Raw genomic sequence first — 16,602 nt, 5'->3', positions numbered from 1 at the left:
GTGGCACATGTGACCTCATCCATCTGTAACTTTACAGAACAGGAGGCCAGAAGACTGTTGAATGGAGCCGGAGAGCAGGTGATAGTTTAAAAACTGTTGAAAGTTTAAAAAAAAGTTTTTTTTTCTTAAAAAGTCCAAAAACATGGACAACCTTTTTAAGGGAATAACATTCTGTCTTCAACATGGTATAACTGGTACTATTTCTTGGATTGCTTGACTATGCAATCCATCCATAACCAAGATGACAATTATTGGTGGTCTCCTTGTCGTTTTGGGTGTTGGATATGGGTCTCTGAAAAAGTTAGGCTTGGAGTAATTCAAGAAAATATCATGAGGTCATCACATACATCTACCCCTCTGGCCTACTTGGTAAACTTCGTTTAGTGCATGACCTATTTTCCTTCTACTATGTATCTTTTAGAATTTTCAGTATTTTGTGCAAATTTTCTACTGCATGAGGGAACTTTTACCACCGCTTTTTGAAAGTCACATTGTGTGACTTTACTTCTTGCTTATCATGTTTGAAAAGTGGACGTGATTTCCCAGGAGACTTTGTTTAAGCCAAATGTATTAACTAGAGTAAGAGAAAAATGACGCATATTTGCACCACAAATTTGTGCCAGATGGTCAACTTTCTATGCCTGCTGTGAGCAGAGAGGACAAAAGGTGGCAAATACCATTGGCAATTAAATTTGGACCATTGTAGAATTGGTTACTATTCATGAATTTGCTTCTCTCTCCGGTCACCCCCACGGTCATCTGATAGAAGGAACCGTGGTATTTCCATCGCAAAACTCTATAAAAAAAAAAAATAATAATATTTGGAATTTGGTCAATACATGGCTTCATGGTGGAGCGTACCGCCACAATATATGGCGAGTAGATGGTATCACCCATTTGCTTTCTATTGCGTGTTGAATCACTCTGTAGAGCTTTCTCAAATATTCTTTTTTAGCCTTTTGGCTTGTATGCAGATATTATAGTTGTGGTGTCGACTTTGTAAATGCACAACACGCTCTACAACTCAGACGCCGTCAGCAGACTTGTCTCCATCACCAGATCCTTTTTCTGTGCTTCCTGGCCAAACCACAGCAGTTTCCTTTATTCTTTTTCACCTGTTTTATATCCAAGTTTTCTTGTCTCTCAGCTGCCTGAAATGTTGGGAGAGATCAGTTGCATTCTAAATTTGAAAAAAAAATATAATAATACCGTACTGTATAGTATTTTATGACTTTATATAATAATCCGAAGAAATGTGCCTCTCAGTTTTATAAAACTCCTCCTGACAAGTCAGATGTTTCCCTTGGCATGTGGGTCAGTGAGCTTAGAGATTGAGTGATAACAAGAATAAAGCCTCTCCAGCTCTCATCTGAGCACTTTGGAGGCGACCAAGACGCAGGAGAAAGATGGAAAGGCAGTATGACAACGGGATCAGACTACACGGTTTGTTTGTAGTCTGTAACCATGGAGACACTTAGGTTTTTAAAAAAAGAACTGAGCAAAAATAAATTGCAAAGTTGCTTCTTTTTTTTAATTTTACATGCATTGAAAAAAAAAGTTTGTAGGTGAGGGCCTGCAGGTGATCTGACCCTCTAAAACATTATATGCAAGGGCCTGCAGGTGAGCTGACCCTGTAAAAGATTGTAGTTGAAGGCCTGCTGATGAGCTGACTCTGTGGCAGTGAAGAATAAGTTTAACTATATTTTGCATTCTCATAAAACACAGTATATAGACCCATGGTCAAACAGATCCCTGTGTAGATGGTGCATCTGTAGACTGTACTGTATGGAAGTTCAGTCTTAGAGATGTGCAGCCTGTGTGGCACCTCCAATGTATTGGTCACTATATATTAGTATTTGAGCACTGTACGGTGATATTTACTTGCACTTTTATGTGAAACTAAAGAGTTGGAATTGCACACTATATTATTTTTGTAGTGTTTGGTGGATTCAACAGTGTTTAAGCAACTGCGGTGATAATTGAGCATTATGTGGTATGGTTATTTGTCCACCTTATTGGGGGGAGAGGCGGAAACGAGAGAAGTTACTGCACAGGTCTGTACCCATACGGCTGCGCTCTGCAGATCTCAGCTGACTAACTATTCCACCATGTTAAATGTGGTCAGAGTATCACTTTGTGGTTTTACAGTACTTGTATATTAATGACTAGAGATATTTGAAAATTTGATTCGGCTGCTTCGCTGAATTTTACAAAAAAATATGCTTCGTGACAAATGACTATGTCCCTAAATGCATTTCTTTGTAAGTAGTGGGTGCAATGACGGAGCGACGATTGCGCATCTGATAGCAACAATCTGGTGTTAAATTTTATTTTTTTTAAACAACCATTTGCTCATGACAGGCTGGCTGCCGCCATCTTGCTTGAAGATCTGGTGCAAAATCTTGCACGGCCCGAGATAACGTCATCACGCCGGCCAGCGTGGTAATGTTATACTTCACCGTGCTTGGAATCTTCAAGCAAGATGGCAGCGGTCAGCCGTTCGCGAACAAATGGAGCCGCTAAGTATGATTATTTTTATTATTTTTTTGTCTTTTGCAGTCACAAGGCACGTGGAAATTCGAATCAAATTTATCCTGAAATTCAGTTCGAAGCCCACTTCGTGGACTTCGATTCGCTCAACACTGTTGATAAGCTGTCCTCAGGATCAGCACCCCGATCAGACCAATACCCAGCACCCTCATCGTTTGGCCGTTTTGTGGCAGCCGCCAGTGTGGCCATCTATACAGTGGATAGCACTGGAAGCAGAAGGCTCTGAACACCATGTAGTTTCTGGGCCTGACATACTGCAGCTCAGCTCCCATTCACTTCAGTGGGAGCTGAGCTGCAGTACCCTGGCACGACCACTACACAGTGTATGAAGCCTTCTGGCTCTGTCCACTCTAGTTTCTAGCAGCCGCCATGAATGGCTGATCGTGGGGGTGCCGGGGCATCAGACTCCCTCCAATCTGATATTGATCATGAGGATAGGTCATCAACATTGAAGTCCTGGAAGCCTCCTTTAATTAAAAGCAAAGATGTTCCTTAACCCGAGCAAACATCTCTTAAAAGGGGGTGTCTCACCTCATTCATTGGTGGCATATCGCTAGGATATGTTTGATAGGTGCTAGCCCCACCTCTGGGACCTGCACCTACCTCTAGAATGGAGCCTGCAGAGTGAAGTAGAGCAGATTGCGCATGCATGGCTGCCCTCCACTCGTTTCTATGTGTTTCTGGGACTGACAATAATAGCCGAGCGCTGGGTATTTCCGTCAGCCCCATAGAAAGGAATAGAGTTGTGGTCTCGCTTACACAGCACACCTCCCATTCATTTCTAGGAATCGCCTATTTTCTGCACTCCCATAGAAATGAATGGTAGGCAGCCATGCATGCGGGCTCCGTTTTAGGGATAGCTGCGGGTACCAGAGGTGGGTCCCACAGCTATCAGACATTGGGGCCATATCTTAGAGATAAGCCACCGATGCTTGAGATGTGACAACCCCTTTAAGACTAGATGTTGGGCAACTTTTGCCTCGTAGACCATGGGCAATGCCCTGACTGGCACCAACAACCAAGGAGTATGTCATTTATCATAAATTGCTCCTACATTGGTGAAAATCCCTTGTGGACTACTTCATGCCTGTCTTCTGCAATTATTCTCACGCTAGATTAAAATACTTAAGGAGATTTTGTTTTCGTGTATGACCAGATCAAAAGCCCGTACCTTCTGTCTAGTAACATTTTTACCATTCCTCTCTCTCCTGTAATGTCTATTTCTCAATTTAATATTTTTTTTATTTTATTTTTATTTTTTACAAGATTACGTTTGACAAATATATAATTTGTTGATGAAAGCCATTCTGGCTGCTCCATAGACTTCCCATAAGATCAGGAGATAAAGTACTTGCCAGCGGCAGGTACCGCCAAGAAGCTGGGGCAGCGCTCACAGCTAGGTCATAACTGAGGTTGTTTGGCAAAGGCTTTTTTATGCAGAATGCTTTACTATTGTAACAAGATGGTTGACTCTGCTGCGTTCTGTATTGCAACTGTTTTATTTCACAGCTTTTTATAGAGGTTTTCCAAGAAATTTCAACTGATGACCTATTCTCTGGATAGCATCCAAACACAAGTTGACGGCAGCCTATCCAGAAGTGAACTTTATTCACAGTGGGTCCATGAAAAAATGTGCAATAACGTCAAATGAAGTGCAACGTTTCGACTACATAGTAGACTTTTATCAAGCAAATCATAAAGTGAGCTCAAAAAACGTATATAGTGAATAAAGTTCACTTCTGGATAGGCTGCTGTCAACTTGTGTTTGTATGGTGACCGGATGACCAAGGTGGATCTCAGGTTGTGGATGGGCTGATGCATTCCAGTTAGAGTCTACCTGGTATTTGAGTGCTGCTCTGAATATAGTATTTGCTATTCTCTGGATAGGTCATCCGTATCTGATCGGTGGGGGTCAGAGACCTGGGACCCCTGCCGATCAGCTGTTTGAGAAGTCACCGGTGCTAGCAGTAGCACAGCGGCCTTGTCCAGCTTACCCACTGACATTGCGCTCATCGGTCACATGGCCTAGGCACTGCTCAGCCCCATTGAAGTGAACGGGGCTAAGCTGCAATACCAAGAGCAGCCACTATAGAATGTACGGCGCTGTGCTTGGTGAGGTGAGAGAAGACTGACACTACTGGTAACGCCGGTGCCTTCTCAAATAACTGATCGGCGGTGGCCCCGGGTGTCAGACCACCACTGATCAGATACTGATGATAGGTCAGCAGTAAAAAAAAAAAACTCTCAGAACACCACTTTTAAAGGTCAATGTTAAAGGAGTTGTCCGGTGGTGTGAAATTTCTTTTAGATAGGACATGGCAGTAGGGCTGCAACGATTAATCAAAGTTATTGATAATATTCGATAACGGGATTCGTTGTCAACGAATCCCGTTATCGAATAATCAGCCGATTCGTTGCTATGCGGGGCGGGAGCGGGCGGTCAGGGTACTTAACCAGCAGTAACTTTTTCTTCAACTTTATATCGGCGCATCTTTACTAACTTACAATGAAGCTCCGGTAACAGGCAGATCGGGCGGCGGCGTTACGTCACTTACTCACGTGACGCGCCTGCTCCGTCTGCTTCATTCATAAAGTGGGCAGAGCAGGCGCGTCACATGAGCGACGTTACGCCGCCGCCTGCTCTGCCTGTTACTGGAGCTTCATTGTATTTGTAAGGTAATAAAGATCATAGAGCTGATTTAAAGTTCAAGTAAAAGTTACTGCCAGTTAAGGAATAGTCTGAATACTGATGTGGCCGGTGTATTGAGAGATCTGTGGGTGGCACTGTTATGGAGGGGATCTGTGGATGGCACTGTTATGGAGGGGATCTGTGGATGGCACTGTTATGAAGGGGATCTGTGGATGGCACTGTTATGGAGGGGATCTGTGGATGGCACTGTTATGAAGGGGATCTGTGGATGGCACTGTTATGGAGGGGATCTGTGGATGGCACTGTCATGGAGGGGATCTTTCGATGGCACTGTTATGGAGTGGGATCTGTGGATGGCACTGTTATGGGGAGGGGGATCTGTGGATGACACATATAGCATACGATGCTATATAGTGTCATCCATAGATCCCCCCCATAGCAGTGTCATCCACTGATCCCCCTCCCCATAACAGTACCATCCACAGATCCCCCTCCCATAACAGTACCATCCACTGATCCCCCTCCCCATAACAGTACCATCCACAGATCCCCCTCCCATAACAGTACCATCCACAGATCCCCCTCCCCATAACAGTACCATCCACAGATCCCCCTCCCCATAACAGTACCATCCACAGATCCCCCTCCCATAACAGTACCATCCACAGATCCCCCTCCCCATAACAGTACCATCCACAGATCCCCCTCCCCATAACAGTGCACAGATCCCCCTCCCCATAACAGTGCCATCCACAGATCCCCCTCCCCATAACAGTACCATCCACAGATCCCCCTCCCCATAACAGTACCATCCACAGATCCCCCTCCCCATAACAGTGCACAGATCCCCCTCCCCATAACAGTGCCATCCACAGATCCCCCTCCCCATAACTGTGCCATCCACAGATCCCCCTCCCATAACTGTGCCATCCACAGATCCCCCTCCCCATAACAGTACCATCTACAGATCCCCATAACAGTTTCATCCACAGATCCCCCATAACTTGTCTTTTTTACATTGTAATGCAAAATTTAAATAATTATGTAACTCCTAAATTTGTTTTAATATGGCCTTTGAACATAATTTTTCAAGTAAAATCATATAAACCCCTTTTGTTTGTCATTTTGCTGTTTTTCCCCGATTAATTGATGAAATTATCGACAACTAATCGATTATTCAAATAATCGTTAGCTGCAGCCCTACATGGCAGGAAATTTCCCCTCAGCCCAATGGCACAGGAGGGTTATAGCTGAGGTCAGTGATTGGCCGAGCAGACATCTTCTGCTATTTCCTGCATGTTGATCCCAGAGCAGCAGTAAGCATGGGAATGACATTAGTGGGGCAATGATGAGGTGCATGTGTTATTATATATATTTTTTTAACCCATTCTGCCCTTATCTAAGAAAATTTTATTCCGACAGATAACCCCTTCAAGGGGTTTTCTGGGAGTAAAATATCTGGATAGGTCATCAATATCGGATCGTGGGGTCTGATTCCCGGCACCCATGCGATCAGCTGTTTGAAGAGGCTGTGGCGCTCTGGTGAGCACCAGAACTACTTCCTAGGCCAGTGACATCACGTACATGGATGTCATGGCCCATGTGCAGCTCAGTCCTATTCAAGTGAATGGCCCTGGGCTGCAATACCAATTACAGCCGCTGCTATACAATGTATGATTAGCATATGGATATAGTACTGGAGGACATTGGCTTCTCAAACAGCTGATCGACAGTGGTACCAGGAGTCGGACCCCCACCAATCAGACATTAATGACCTGAGGATAGGTCATCAATAGTGTACTCCTGGAAAACCTCTTTGGTAATTTGTTTTTGTCCATGTTACATATGCTGTTTAATAAGTTTCTGAAAAATGTAAGGTGTTTTCCCAGAATGGGGACATTCTGATCTTAACAAGCTCCATCTTTGGGACCCCCACTGATCTCTATACTAGACCCCTGTTCCTCCACATGGCATTGCTGTAGTGAGGAGGAGTTGGAATAGAGCAGCAGTCGAGCATGTGAGCTTTCACTTATTCAATATTTATAGGGCAGACGAAAACAGCTGAGTTTTGTACTTGGCTATCTTCATCAGTTCCTTAGGGTACAGCCACATGGTAAGGTTCCTGCATGGAGTTTTGGAAGCCAAAGCCAGGAGTGGAGAAGTCATATGTGTCTTTTATACTTTCTCCCCACACTGCCCCCACATAGTAATTTCCCCCACACTGCCCCCACACAGAGTAATTTCCCTCACACTGCCCCCACACAGAGTAATTTCCCTCACACTGCCCCCATACAGTAATTTCCCTCACACTGCCCCCATACAGTAATTTCCCTCACACTGCCCCCATACAGTAATTTCCCTCACACTGCCCCCATACAGTAATTTCCCTCACACTGCCCCCATACAGTAATTTCCCTCACACTGCCCCCATACAGTAATTTCCCCCACACTGCCCCAATACAGTAATTTCCCTCACACTGCCCCCATACAGTAATTTCCCTCACACTGCCCCCATACAGTAATTTCCCTCACACTGCCCCCATACAGTAATTTCCCTCACACTGCCCCCACACAGTAATTTCCCTCACACTGCCCCCATACAGTAATTTCCCCCACACTGCCCCCATACAGTAATTTCCCTCACACTGCCCCCACACAGTAATTTCCCTCACACTGCCCCCATACAGTAATTTCCCTCACACTGCCCCCACACAGTAATTTCCCTCACACTGCCCCCACACAGTAATTTCCCTCACACTGCCCCCATACAGTAATTTCCCTCACACTGCCCCCATACAGTAATTTCCCTCACACTGCCCCCACACAGTAATTTCCCTCACACTGCCCCCACACAGTAATTTCCCTCACACTGCCCCCACACAGTAATTTCCCTCACACTGCCCCCACACAGTAATTTCCCTCACACTGCCCCCACACAGTAATTTCCCTCACACTGCCCCCACACAGTAATTTCCCTCACACTGCCCCATACAGTAATTTCCCCCACACTGCCCCCACATAGTGATTTCCCTCACACTGCCCCATACAGTAATTTCCCCCACACTGCCCCCACATAGTAATTTCCCCATACCGTAATTTCCCCATACCGTAATTTCCCCCACACTGCCCCCATACAGTAATTTCCCCCATACAGTAATTTCCCCCACACTGCCCCCACATAGTAATTTCCCCATACCGTAATTTCCCCCACACTGCCCCCATACAGTAATTTCCCCCATACAGTAATTTTCCCCACACTGCCCCCACATAGTAATTTCCCCATACCGTAATTTCCCCCACACTGCCCCCATACAGTAATTTCCCCCATACAGTAATTTCCCTCACACTGCCCCCATTCAGTAATTTACCTCACACTGCCCCCACACAGTAATTTCCCTCACACTGCCCCCATACAGTAATTTCACCGACACTGCCCCCATACAGTAATTTCCCCCACACAGTAATTTCCCTCACACTGCCCCCATACAGTAATTTCCCTCACACTGCCCCATACAGTAATTTCCCTCACACTGCCCCCACACAGTAATTTCCCTCACACTGCCCCCACACAGTAATTTCCCCCACCCTGCCCCCACACAGTAATTTCCCCCACCCTGCCCCCACACAGTAATTTCCCCCACACTGCCCCCATACAGTAATTTCCCTCACACTGCCCCATACAGTAATTTTCCCCACACTGCCCCCATACAGTAATTTTCCCCACACTGCCCCCATACAGTAATTTCCCCCACACTGCCCCCATACAGTAATTTCCCCCACACTGCCCCATACAGTAATTTCCCCCACACTGCCCCCATACAGTAATTTCCCCCACACTGCCCCTATACAGTAATTTCCCCCACACTGCCCCCATACAGTAATTTCCCCCACACTGCCCCCATACAGTAATTTCCCCCACACTGCCCCCATACAGTAATTTCCCCCACACTGCCCCCATACAGTAATTTCCCCCACACTGCCCCTATACAGTAATTTCCCTCACACTGCCCCCATACAGTAATTTCCCTCACACTGCCCCCATACAGTAATTTCCCTCACACTGCCCCATACAGTAATTTCCCTCACACTGCCCCCATACAGTAATTTCCCTCACACTGCCCCCATACAGTAATTTCACTCACACAGTCATTTCCCCCACACTGCCCCCAAACAGTAATTTCCCCCATGCAGTAATTTCCCTCACATTGCCCCCACACAGTAGTTTCCCCCACACTGCCCCATATAGTATTTTGCCCCACACAGTAGTTTCCCCCAAATTGCCCCATATAGTAATTTGCCCCCTACATAGTAATCCCTCCCATAATTATTTGCCCCCACACAGTATCTCACCATAATATTTCCCCCCACATGTTCTCCTGTGCCCCCCCATGTCTCCCAAAGTTGGCACATAAAAAAAAAGAAAAAAAAGCTAAATACTCACCCAGGTACTATACTGCTGAAAAAATAGTGACCCCAGTAGACATTGGGGTCATTTATCAAACTGGTGTAAAGTAGAACTGGATTTCCAAAAGAGCTGTCAAATATGAAAGGTGGAATCTGATTGGCTGCTATGGGCAACTAAGCCAGTTCTACACCAGTTTGATAAATGACCCCAAATGTCCCTATAGTGTCCACAGCAGCTATAATGTCCCCTAGAGTGCCCCCAGTAATAATAACACCTTATATTGTGCCCCAGGTAATAATCCCTGTACAGTGTCCACAGAAATAATAGAATTTCCCCTACAGTGCCTCCCCAATAGCAACGCCCCCCACGCTGCCCCATATAGTAATTTCCCCCACACTGCTGCCCACACAGTAATTTCCCCCACACTGCCCCATATAGTAATTTACCCCACACAGTAGTGTCCCCCACACTGCCCCCACACACAGTAGTTTCCCCCATACTGCCCCATATAGTAATTTGCCCCCCTACATAGTAATCCCTCCCTAGAAGCCTCTGCCTATCAGTGTAATGCTCATATCTGGGGAGGGGGGGGGGGGGCGGTTGCCTGGATGAAAAAGGGGATATGTCACCCCTTTAAGCTTCAGAAGACTCTTGTAAAATGAATGGCATTTTGTAGAAAGGTCTGATGACGTTTAGTATGTATTACCATGTGAAAGCATTCTTTTTTCTTTCCTCTCAAATATTTATTTTTTGACAAATAACCCAATATCTCACGGTGAAATCCTTTCCTTGGAACGCAAGATTCGAACCAGACTTCCCTAATTCCATCATGGTCATTTTTCCTCTGTGTCAGTCAGCTGACAAATTGTGCTAATCCCTCTTCTCCTTCTCATTGCATCCTTCATACTAATCATTCTGAGCCCGACGGTGTGACTTTTGTTCGTAGGCAGGATTAGTAATGAAATACATATTTAAATACATTCCTTGTAAGTATCATAATAGGAAAAGGCAAAATGATGACAGGTTTTATAAAACGGGCGTAATGCCTTCAGCATGAGTCCGATGATTGCCTAGCGCTTGAAATGTTATATATCAGCACTGCATTAAATGGCCTGAATATTCCCTTTACATATATTAACCTAAATGGTACTTGTAGTAAAAATGATGGCGTAAAAGTGGTTAAAAGCGATCCAAGCTCAAAACTTGGCAACGTGAACCATGACAGGAATGTGAAAAATTCTTTCGACTTCCACAGCTTAATCCAACAATTAGAAAATCAATCGCAAATAATTGGTGTATTTTGCCAATCATTTTATAAGGAGGGACTTTTCGGGAGTTAAATATTAATGACCTATGCTCAGGATACATCAGACTGATTGGAGTCCCACTCCCAGTACCCCTACCAGTGACTGTTTGAAAGGTCATCAACATCAGATGGATGGGGGTCTGGCTCCCAACACCCCTACCGATCACCGTTTTAAGGGGCTGTGGTGCTCTGACAAGTGCTGCGGCCTCTTCATAGCAAACCAAATACAACGCTGTACATTGTATAGTGGCTGAGCTTGGTATTGCAGCTCAATCCCTTACACTTTATAGGGAATGTGTCATCAGATAGTGATCTATTGTTTAAATCACATTTTTTTCGTTAAAGGTTGTTTTTTTTTGTATTGGTTATTTTTTTTTTTTCTCCTTAAACCCTTAAGGACACAGCCTTTTTACACCTTAGGACCAGGCCATTTTTTGAAAATCTGACCAGAGTCCCTTTAAGTGCTGATAACTTTAAAACGCTTTGACTTATCCAGGCCGTTCTGAGACTGTTTTTTCGTCACATATTGTACTTCATGACACTGGTAAAATGGAGTCAAAAAAATAATTTTTTTTGCACCAAAAAATACCTAATTTAACAAAAATTTGGAAAAATTAGCAAATTTCAAAGTTTCAGTTTCTCTACTTCTGTAATACATAGTAATACCCCCAAAAATTGTGATGACTTTACATTCCCCATATGTCTACTTCATGTTTGAATTGTTTTGGGAATGATATTTTATTTTTTGGGGATGTTACAAGGCTTAGAAGTTTAGAAGCAAATCTTGAAATTTTTCAGAAATTTACAAAAACTCAATTTTTAGGGACCAGTTCAGGTCTCAAGTCACTTTGCGAGGCTTACATTATAGAAACCACCCAAAAATGACCCCATCTAAGAAACTACACCCCTCAAGGTATTCAAAACTGATTTTGCATACGTTGTTAACCCTTTAGGTGTTGCACAAGAGTTATTGGCAAATGGGGAGGAAATTTGAGAATTTCATTTTTTTGTCAAATTTTTCATTTTAACCCATTTTTTCCACTAACAAAGCAAGGGTTAACAGCCAAACAAGACTGTATCTTTATTGCCCTGACTCTGCTGTTTACAGAAACACCCCATATGTGGCCGTAAACTACTATACGGGCACACAGCGGGGCGTAGAGTGAAAGGTGCGCCGTTTGGTTTTTGGAGGGCTGATTTTGCTGGACTGTTTTTTTGGCACCATGTCCCATTTGAAGCCCCCCTGATGCACCCCTAGATTATAAACTCCATAAAAGTGACCCCATCTAAGAAACTACACCCCTCAAGGTATTCAAAACTGATTTTACAAACTTTGTTAACCCTTTAGGTGTTGCACAAGATTTAATGGAAAATAGAGATACAATTTCAAAATTTCACTTTTTTGGCAGATTTTCCATTATAATATTTTTTTTTCCAGTTACAAAGCAAGGGTTAACAGCCAAACAAAACTCATTATTTATGGCCCTAATTCTGTAGTTTACAGAAACACCCCAGATGTGACCGTAAACTACTGTACGGGCACACGGCAGGGCGCAGAAGGAAAGGAATGCCATACGGTTTTTGGAAGGCAGGTTTTGCTGGACAGTTTTTTTTTTACACCATGTCCCATTTGAAGCCCCCCTGATGCACCCCTAGAGTAGAAACTCCAAAAAAGTGACCCCATTTTAGAAACTACGGGATAGGGTGGCAGTTTTGTTGGTACTAGTTTAGGGTACATATGATTTTTGGTTGCTCTATATTACACTTTTTGTGCGGCAAGGTAACAAGAAATAGCTTTTTTGGCACCGTTTTTTTTTTTGTTATTTACAACATTCATCTGACAGGTTAGATCATGTGGTAATTTTATAGAGCAGGTTGTCACGGATGCGGCGATACCTAATATGTATTCAATTTTTTTTATTTATGTAAGTTTTACACAATGATTTCATTTTTAAAACAAAAAAAATGTTTTAGTGTCTCCATAGTCTAAGAGCCATAGTTTTTTCAGTTTTTGGGCGATTATCTTAAGTAGGGTCTCATTTTTTGCGGGATGAGATGACGGTTTGATTGGCATCTATTTTGGGGTGCGTATGACTTTTTGATTGCTTGCTATTACACTTTTTGTGACGTAAGATGACAAAAAATTGCTTTTTTTACACCGTTTTTATTTTTATTTTTTTACAGTGGTCATCTGAGGGGTTAGATCATGTGATATTTTTATAGAGCCGGGCGATACGGACGTGGCGATACCTAATATGTATACTTTTTTTTTATTTATGTAAGTTTTACACAATGATTTCATTTTTGAAACAAAAAAAATCATGTTTTAGTGTTTCCATAGTCTAAGAGCCATAGTTTTTTCAGTTTTTGGGCGATTATCTTGGGTAGGGTATGATTTTTGCGGGATGAGATGACGGTTTGATTGTTACAATTTTGGCGTACATGCGACTTTTTTGATCACTTTTATTACCTTTTTTGGGAAGTAAGGTGGGCAAAATTTCAATTTCATCATAGTTTTTTATTTTTTATTTTTATGGCGTTCACCGTTCGGGTAAAGTAACATGACCGTTTTATAGATCAGGTCGTTACGGACGTGGCGATACCAAACATGTGTAGGGAATTTTATTTTTTTCATTTTTTATCAGTGATAAATGTGTTTTTTGATTTTTACTTTTTTTTCACTTTTATTCACTTTTTTTTGACCCCGACCCACTTGGTTCTCGAAGATCCAGTGGGTCTGATGTCTGTATAATACAGTACAGTACAATATATATTGTACTGCACTGTATTTTACTTACACTGAACAGATCTATGCCTTCAGCACAGATCTGTTCAGCACCATGGACAGCAGGATGCCTGAGAGGAGTCCTGTTGCCATGGGAACCTTCCCCGTCTGCTCAGTTCTGGTCAGAACTTCGCAGACGGGGAAGGGTAAGGAGGGGATCTGTCGGGGGGCTGTCTGGGGGCTCTCTCCCTCCCCATCGGGGGGCTGCAAAGGCACAGCAGCCCCCCGATGGGAGAGGGAGGGCGCTCCCTGCGCTGTTAACCTTTTCCATACAGCGGTCCGTACGGACCGCTGTATGGAAAGGGTTAAACGGCTGACATCGCATCGCAGATGTCAGCCGTTTATACCAGGGTGCCAGCAATGTGCTGGCACCCTGGTATACCCACTAGAAACCAACGATTATACCAGGGGAGGCGGGCGGGGGATCGCGATCCCGCCTCCTGCACCGCCCACACCGCCCGCAACCCTCCCCCTGCACCTCCCGCCACCATAAAATCATTCGGGGGTGCAGGGGGGGGTGAATAAAACTTTTTTTAGGCATATAAAGTTTCAGAAACTGCAGAAATCGCAGCAAACCGCAGGTCTGAATTGACCTGCGGTTTGCCGCGATCGCCGACATGGGGGGGTCACGGGACCCCCCCGCGCATTTAGCCTAGGTGCCTGCTCAATGATTTGAGCAGGCACCGGGTTCCGACCACTGCCAGCCGCACGGCAGTGATCGAAAATACACAGGGCGTACATGTACGCCCTATGTCCTTAAGAGGTTAATTTTTCCATGTCACTATATATATTTTTAAAAAAAAATTCTAATCCTGCAATTTTCAGACTGGCCACTAGGCGTAATAAGTCATTTCCTGTCCTGTTACTGTACAGGTAACTTTTCAGTAGCTATTATCATTGTAATTCTACCTGGGGTGATAATCACAAGTAACAGCTCTTTCTAGATGACTCAGGATCCACCAATCGCAATAGATGATGTCACAGCTTATCTGCTCCCTCCTGACCTCAGTACAGGTCACAGAGCACGCCTAGAAAACTCTCCCATAGAAGTCAATGGGGTCCGCTCCTGTCCATTGTGTCTATAGCCTATGTGGCTGCTCTCGAGACAGGCCAGTGTGAAAATTGCAAGACTATATACAATTTTCTTTTATATAGATAGTGACATGGACATTTAAAAAAAAAAAAAATCACCAAAAATAATAAAAAAAAAAAAAACATAAAACATAAAGTTATTTAAAAAAAAATAGATAATTTGCTAACGATACATTCCCTTTCAACCAAATTTGAAAGAAGGCAATAGTGGACACATCCGTAGGTGCAGGTTTACAATTGGCATTGACTACTACATCTGTAGGTCGATTTTTATTTCTTTTTTTCTTTTTTTCTTCCAGAAGGTCTTTTATGATCATTTTTATGTTTTTTGATAACTGCTGTAGAACTGTGATGGTAATACCTTAATGTTTCAAGGTGAAAAATCCATACAGTTCAGTATGTGCAAAATCTCACTCTAGGGCCAGTCCACCGAAGGCTCAACACCATTGTTGGAACAGTCTTATTTGAAGAATTTGGCAAAGCTCCACAGACCTGCAGGGGGCCTACACATTTATATTGGGTATAAAATATCATGTTACCGCAGTAAAGAAGAACAGATGTGCTATTCTTAGAAATATCTATAGAAAAACCTAAGGTCACTGCCAGGTTAGGAAAAGAGAAAATGATCCCTGAAATATATTGCACAATAGAGAGGTTAGCCCTTTCAGATGATACAATTCTTCTCTGCCCTCCAGGAAAAAAAAAAATGTCCCATTCATGTAGTTCCTTTTACTTACAGGTAAAAGTTTTGGAGTAGTTTTATCAATGCATTTGTTTTATAATTCTACGCTCCTTGAGCCCTGATGCGAAATCTGTAACAAGGCTGCCCCAGTGGTTATGTATCACTTCTAGTTCTGCACCAGTGCCTAAGTGTCAATGCTACCCCTGGGAGCCACTATGGCTATTACATGTCACAAATTCCAAAAGTAGACTTGCTTTATTTTCAGGGCCTTGATTGGCATTCTGGATGGAAATTTAATGGGTGTAATTACACTCGTTGCTACAGCTATATTAGCAGAGGCATGGCTTAAAGCTCCTGGGCCCCAGGGCAAAATCGGTAATACACTCCCCCCCCCACATATCATGTGCCACTTATAATAATGGAGTCTTAAATGAAAGACCCCCCCTTAGGCACTAGGCCTAGGGAATGACTACTTCCTCCCTAGCTCCTTTCATATGTGCCTGTCCATCTCAGCCATTCATTGGCTGAGCAGTTATTTCCTGCGTGTCAAGAAAGACCAGGAAGTAGTCTGGGAGGGCAGTGGGGATCATTAAGGAAAGTATGACTTATCTTATTATTTTACACCTTTTTGAGTACTTTTTACATTTATTTTTTATTTTTATTTTAATCAGACAGACAACTCCATTTTAAAGAGTTATAGGCAGTTCTATTCAAAGTTTACCTATACTTAGAGAGACATATCAAGAGTTTTGATCGGTGGGGGTCTGAGTGCTAAGACCACCACTGATTTCTAGAACGAAGAGAAAGATACACTCACAATGAGCGCTCTCGCTCCTTTCTGCAGCAGTTGGACTTGAGATGAGTTCCAAGACTTTCTATTGGGTCCATTTTCAGCAGCGAGGAGAGAGAGCGATCTATAGGAGGGCTTCTTTCTGCTCATTCTAGTGATCGATGAGGGTCTCGGCACTCTGATCTTCCACCAATCAAAATCTTTGATGTCTGTCTAGGACATGAAAATACAGGGACACTTTAATGTATTAAAAATTACAATTTCCATTTTATACACTCAATAAAGCACCCAGATAGAAATGTCAGATTGCTACAAGACTCTGCGTGCATTTGTCATTTACAG

General features: G+C 43.5%; 1 protein-coding gene across 1 annotated transcript in view; it reads left to right on the top strand.

The window, feature by feature from the left end:
- Window positions 1–16,602, top strand: part of RSPO2 (R-spondin 2) — a 151,465-nt gene that overhangs the window by 103,666 nt on the left and 31,197 nt on the right. The gene's annotated exons all lie outside the window — the stretch shown is intronic.

Source organism: Bufo bufo, chromosome 5 (assembly GCF_905171765.1).
Source record: "Bufo bufo chromosome 5, aBufBuf1.1, whole genome shotgun sequence".
Classification (NCBI taxonomy): domain Eukaryota; kingdom Metazoa; phylum Chordata; class Amphibia; order Anura; family Bufonidae; genus Bufo; species Bufo bufo.
The sequence above is the reverse complement of the archived record's forward strand: the minus strand, read 5'-3'. Positions and strand labels throughout refer to the sequence as shown.